The sequence below is a fragment of the Diuraphis noxia genome, unplaced genomic scaffold, assembly GCF_037042655.1.
Source record: "Diuraphis noxia isolate RWA-SAM2 unplaced genomic scaffold, SU_Dnox_SAM2 contig0003, whole genome shotgun sequence".
In the NCBI taxonomy this organism is placed as follows: Eukaryota; Metazoa; Arthropoda; class Insecta; order Hemiptera; family Aphididae; genus Diuraphis; species Diuraphis noxia.
Genome location: NW_028301713.1, coordinates 58,885,696 through 58,892,804, shown reverse-complemented (window position 1 = coordinate 58,892,804; position 7,109 = coordinate 58,885,696). Strand labels below are relative to the sequence as shown.

General features: G+C 30.9%; 1 long non-coding RNA gene across 1 annotated transcript; it reads right to left on the bottom strand.

The window, feature by feature from the left end:
• Positions 1–3,150: 3,150 nt before the first annotated feature.
• LOC149057597 (uncharacterized) lies at positions 3,151–6,869 on the bottom strand. Its single transcript, XR_016191081.1, has 3 exons — positions 6,787–6,869; positions 5,916–6,092; positions 3,151–3,442 (listed from the first exon to the last, which is right to left on the bottom strand). It is a non-coding gene; the product is annotated as an uncharacterized LOC149057597 (long non-coding RNA).
• Between the last annotated feature and the right edge of the window lie 240 nt (positions 6,870–7,109).

The following is a 7,109-nucleotide window of genomic DNA, read 5'->3' as shown; positions in this document are numbered from 1 at the left end:
TATTTAGTGCTGCAGGCGCGGACCACTCGTACGAAAATGATATATGTATATAATATTATGCACATGGACACATACAGGGTGATTCACCAAGTACAAGTTTTGAATTTTAGGATTTTTTAAGCTTACGTGTAAGGAACTAAGGATCATATATTTTCAAACGTTTAGATCATTTTCGTCATTTGGCGAAACAAACTTTTATTTATAATAAGAGAGAACATTTATACTAAAATTTTTGCTGAAAATGTTGATACATCCATCATATCTAAATTTATATAAGCCTTTTTTTAGTGATTTAAATCCGATTACTGAGGGTAATATAACAATGATAATAGGATTGGAATATAAAATAGAGGTTATGACTCTTTAAATATTATAGTAATTTTAAATTAACCTGGAAACATTTTATTATTTGTAAACATTGTCCGAGTATAATCAGTAGTTAGTATAGGTATATTTATATTTTATTTAAATTTTTCATCAATGTTGCATTTACTTATTCAGTATTCTTCCTATTCAATACATTATTGCTCAAAAATTGCTCGTTAACTACTTAGATACTTTACCACTTAGTAATTTACCATAAAAGAGGTTAGTTTTCTTTCAAAAAAGAAACTATATTATTGTATCATCACAGGATACTCCTTAAATAATAAATGATAAAAAAAAATCTAGGTTTTTAAAATTATGAAGTGTACTTACTTAAAATCTGCAGAAAAAAAATTTGAATATTATTATTTTTTATTTGTGAATTGTGATAGAAGCGCACTTTGTGAATCACACTGTATAATATGACTATACTATTATATTTAAAAACCACCCCTTCAGATATACATAATATTATTATAATACCGTGAAATAATATTATAATTTTACGAGACGGGCCCCGTCACCCCGTCGTTTTTTTAAAATGAGTGCCAGTGTGCCACCGATTGAAATAATAATGCACATATTATTATTATGAGGATCTAAATATCCTTGGATGGCCTAACCTAACCTAACCTAACCTAACCTCTATTCGATTAGATTTCATGCGTATTAATGATAATTTATTAATAATCTCGAGCATATACAATATATATATATATATATATATATATTATAATTACAAACCTCAGTCGCGATGACGCTACGTAACACGTTGTGTGTGTGTGTGTGTGTGTGTGTGTGTGTGTGTGTGTGTGTGTGTGTGTGTGTGTGTGTGTGTGTGTGTGTGTGTGTGTGTGTGTGTGTGTGTGTGTGTGTGTGTGTGTGTGTGTGTGTGTGTGTGTGTGTGTGTGTGTGTGTGTGTGTGTGTGTGTGTGTGTGTGTGTGTGTGTGTGTGTGTGTGTGTGTGTGTGTGTGTGTGTGTGTGTGTGTGTGTGTGTGTGTGTGTGTGTGTGTGTGTGTGTGTGTGTGTGTGTGTGTGTGTGTGTGTGTGTGTGTGTGTGTGTGTGTGTGTGTGTGTGTGTGTGTGTGTGTGTGTGTGTGTGTGTGTGTGTGTGTGTGTGAGTTTATACAGCGTATCTTATGACATCCACAATCGAGATACAAGCCGGCGTTATGACTTCCAAGTGTCATAGTGACCTCCGAAATCTGGAGTTCACAAAAGTTGATGTAATTTTTGTAATTATAACAAGTTTTTACCCTATGAATTGTCTTTCCAAGATCAGAATCCATAAGGACCAAAATAACATTATTGTGTGTAACGCTGGTGTGTTAAATAGTATCAATTTTTGAATATAGGTGGCGCAACACTTCGAGATTTGGTGTTTAAACATGCTAAAAAAGTATAAGTGCTATTAAATCTCCCAACTGAATATTATTCAATATTTTACACGTCTTAGTCAGGAGACGCTACTATTGACTCCAGTTAATATTACAATAATAACACAAATTACAATACACAAAATTGCTAATTATAATTTCTATAAGTATAAAAATACAGATCACCTATTATCACACATCGACAATATCAACATGTATGCAATCCTACGTAATGAACTTCAAATACAATGTAATACAGCTATTAAAGTACTAACTAAATTCTATGAATTGAATACCATATTAGGCACATATCCATAATAATTTATTAATTTCCATAATGCCATGTTTTAATTAATAAGATATTACGAAATTGATTGAATGAGGAAATCAAAAAGGGTGAAATTCTTTATCCTAATTAGGATTCCACTGTATATAATATTTTTGGTTTGTACGCATCAATTTCAATGCATCTAATGAACTCCAGGCATAAAATACAATAGTTTTTAAATAATTAATCCATAACAGTGTAATATAATGAAGATTGTAGGTATTATGTGAGTGAAGAAGCCGTTTCAAGGCATCCCTCATCTTAGTTTACTATAAAATTAGACTGGCCAATTTTGAACTTTTATGAATTCCTAATTTACACACTTATATATAATTTTATGAACAGATTTTAAAATAAAAATATTATTTTAAGACCGGAGTTCACAAGGTATATTTATAATGAAATGTGTGTAAATATCGCAAATAAATCATCCTACCATATCCTTAATCATGTAATATCTAAGCTAGAATGAAGAATTTTGTACCTTTATAACTTCCTAATTTACATACTTACATACAATTTTTGAACAGATTTTAAAATAGAAATATTATTTTAAGACCAGAGTTCATAAGGTGCATACAAAATGCAATGCGTGTAAATATTCCGAAAAAAAAAATAAACCAACATGTTCAAATAAAAAAATAAGTATCGAAATTAATATTATAACACATAATGTAAGTAGTAATCAGAATATATATATAGATGTGATAGGTATATAATATTATAATAATTTGTATTAAACATGGATGCCGGGCACCAAATGTAAGTGTTCTGTTTTTCCTTTCGCAAATCGCTAATTCGCGAAGGGAGTTTCTGGATTGGCATACGTCTTTATAAGCCATTTACAGCAGTGTTGTTAAACAATTTTTTTATCATAATATTTAACATATAAATATTAAATACACGTACATGTAACCAATTAATGATTATTTATTCATTATATTAGTTAGACGCATGCGTCTATGTTTTTATTCGTATATGCTTATACTAGTAAAACTCATAAAAAAAAAAAAAAAATGTTCAAAAAATATTTAAAAAAAAACATTTTAAAAATGTTTACACAAAAATAAAATAATTTGTTAAAACCAAACTAAACCCAACAATAAAATAGTCTTTAAAAACTTATTGGTATCAAAATAATGCTATAATTGTTTTTGTTTTTAAATGTTCGTTATAACAACGTTTTGAAGGTCTACAAATTACAATTTTACCGAATTTGCACATGCCGTACGAGTTTAGAATATTCTACATCTACAACATAAAAACATTTTTCGTAAGTCAAAAAATCTATTGCTTCAATACTTCTGTTGTGAACTTTACTATTTGCAAATTCTTTAGCGCATTGATGAACATTTTTAAATGTTGACATTTCTGAAATAAAAAAATTGCCTTCATTCATACAAGCCAAGCATACAATGTAATAAAGTACTTCACTATTGCATGATGCCATAACAGTGTCTAATTTTCATAAAAAAAAAAAAACTTTATTTGAAACTTGAAATTTGATTGGTGAAGATGAAACTCAAAAAATCTATCTAGAAATAAGGCTATAGAGGAAGGCTATATATATATATAAGGAATAGATGTTTGTCATTTGGTTCAAGATTAAAAATATAAGATACTTGTAATTTTGCTAAGTAAAAAAATTAAGTTTCTATTTTTATTTATTGAACATTTAAGAAATGTTTTTATGAGATTAATGATGGAAATAAAAATTGTTTGCTTTTAGTTACTGCTCATAGATTATTGTAATATAATAGTATAAGGTTTTTGAATCGCTAATATATTGCAGAAAGTTTAGGAAAATAAACGCACTCGAAATTCTAATGTTGCTGACCAATGCAAACGATTATCGTACTCGCTGGCTAGTAACAAACTTAGTCGTCTAGGAGATTTTTTTAAATTTATCGGTCTCTGTGTTGAAAGGGTCGTTTTTAGTTCATTTGCAATTCTCAATTCGACCAGCGATTACATACGCACATTTAAAAAATGGCTGCTCAATACTGTAACAATACACGATATAAAAATCGAACTACTCCATATTCTGCAAGAAATAAATGTGGGCATCATGGACGGATTTTATGACGAAAATTACAACATGCTCACCTGGGTCATAACTCTTCTGCAAGCTATCGATCGAGATACCATGTCGATAATTGTCGAGCTGTTTCAAGAGTCGGAACCAGTGGATTTCACTGCGGTCCCTGAAGACGCAACACTTGACACAGAAGATATTAAAGATACCAATGACCAGGTGGCAATTTTCGTGGGCAGTAGTGCGTTATTGTCGAGTGGCGACGCGCCGTTCTTGGAGTTGGGGCCCGTCGAACCCACTCTGATTCCCAAGGACTGCCCACTCGACGATGCGGTGAAGAAGACGTGTGAAGCTGAGAACGAAATTGAGCCGGCTCAGGGCATTGAAGAGCCAGACAACGGTGAGGTCTTAGGTAGGCTGGACCCGCCAGCAACAACCGGAAAATCCGACCAGCCACGTAGGTACAAGACCTCGTGCTGGAAAGGCGTCAGACGGATTTTCCGACGTCTATGTTGCTGGTGAAGAGAAACCGTCCGCGACCCACGTTAGTCTGGCGGTCCCCTAAGGGCCGATGATGCCGTCAGGAAGTCTCCCGACTGACGTATTTTTTTTTTTTAATTTTATAACTTTTTTTCGTATATATATTGTTGTTGTTTATTTCCTTCTTCTATGTTGTTTGTCCCCCCCCTCTTTTTTCGGCTAAATCTTGTACTCGCAACATTTAAATCATAGTCATTTAGTATTATTTTTTCTCATTTTCTCATTTTCTCATTTTTTTAAAAATGTTTCCCCTTTTTGTATTTAAAGCATGTGTTAAAAGTTATATTTTTATAATAATTTAGCCATTTTGTGCTAATTCATAAAAAATTATACATATTATATCTTCAAAAATGTTTTCCCTATGATAAAAGCAACTTTGCTCTATTTTTTTCCAGTTACAAAATATTTTTTCAAAACTGTATGTTCATTTTTTTTATTTGAAACATGTACCTATATAAATTTATACATTTGTAACTGTTCGTTCAGTTGTTATAATATTTGAATTTTGTAATTGATTATAAATTTGTTAAATTAATAAAAGATAATTTTTGTATACACAAGCAATTTTAGTTTCTTCTTTTTTCATATTGTTGAGTATGTAAATCATATTGTAATGACTACAAAATCAATAAAAGGTATATTTTCAACAAAAACCTCGTTTGTTATTTATACAGAGTTGAGAGTTTATAAATCCGCCGATGTTCAGTAAAAACCTTCACGATTATCAAATTATTATATTGTATTCAAGGAAATATTGAAATCATCAAACACTAGACGCGAAGAAAACTGCGAAATAAATATCATGTACTAACACATTATACGGATATGTGTGTGTTGACTAGTAGTGTAATAAATTTGTTATTACTCATTAAGCACGATATAACAATAATAATTGCATTAAGTCCAAATCCGCTCACTGCAGCTATTCACCTTCGATAAATACTTGTCAAAATTGGAGAGGGAAGTGTATACTTGATGCAGCAATCGTTGCGCCTTATCGTTATGTTTATTTGAGTATCATATCATAATACTATATTCATCACATTGTTATACTTTATCTATAATGCTTACGATGCTTGTGTATACGCACGCCACTGAATGTGTTAATTATAATTATGAACGTCAACACATCAATCAGTGCTATATTTAGCATATTTTTTAAGGGGCAAGTTATAGGTATTCCAGATTCCATATTATAATACTATGAGTACCCTAACTATGTTACTTTATAACTAATTACAAGATTAAATATAAAAAGTATTAACTTACCGTTAAATCGTTAAGTCAAATCTTCAAATCCTCATTTGGACAAAATATTTTTGTGAAGATGTCCGAGTCAAAAGCAACAAATTGTTAACTGATTAATTATGTCAAGACAACAATTCTATTAGTGGCGCCGATCTCTTTATCCAAGTGTGTTGACTGCCATAGTGGACTATATAGCAGCTATAATCATAAATTATTGATTACACAATATGAAAATAAATATTATGTATATTATTATGTATTAATATGGTGCAGAGAACCGAGAACGAGACATACCACATACAGCGCCGGTTGATAAATAACTAATCAACAAAAAAAAAGGAAATCCCACAAAAATTAAAAACATTAATATTCTTGATTTAAAAATGGTAAAATTAGGTAAACACCAATTTATGCCTAAACGTTGAGTGGAGGCAACTATAGTTTATATAGTGAACATTTTAAACCGTATAATTATTGTAGCTGCTTCAACTAAATTTATAATTTATCAGTAGAACTATTTTAATGTTTAATCTTTTATTATTCTGGTTTTGTTTAGTGCATTTAGTTATTTATTCAATGATATTTTTACCTACTAAAAATATATTTAGTTTATATTTTTTTCCGCGCGTAGGACTAACAGTAGGTAACAATTCAACATTTTGAATTTTATTTGGAATACTTAACTTTTAGGCATCTATCCTTCCTATCTGTACACGGAAAATAAATAAAAGTAAGACTAATATATCTATGACATTTTTATTGGGTACCTATAATATAATATATGACCGTATTGTGATTTATGGCATTATTTTTTTTGTTTTTTTATGCACCGAAATGATTGGGATTACTTATTAGTTATTACCATTACGTAACATAATTAAATTTTACATACGAAAACATTTTGCTGGTAGGTGTGGCTAAAAAATATCGAATAGTAATAATTAATATTGTCAGAGAGTTATCGCAATGTTGTTACGACTACGGAAAAAGACACGAAAGAATTTTCAACAATTTGGTTGGAGGCCAAATTCGTCGTGGTAATCCTAAACACTGCGCATTTGCACGCCTGACTTGGGCGCAGACCCTGTGTTTTTTTTGTGGAGGTGGAGGGGTGGGAACAGTGGCACTGTTGCTGAAACTGCAGATTTTCGCAGTGCACTCCATCTGCATTCTTTCGTCGTGGTATATTTGTTTGCATGAAATTCGTATACAACT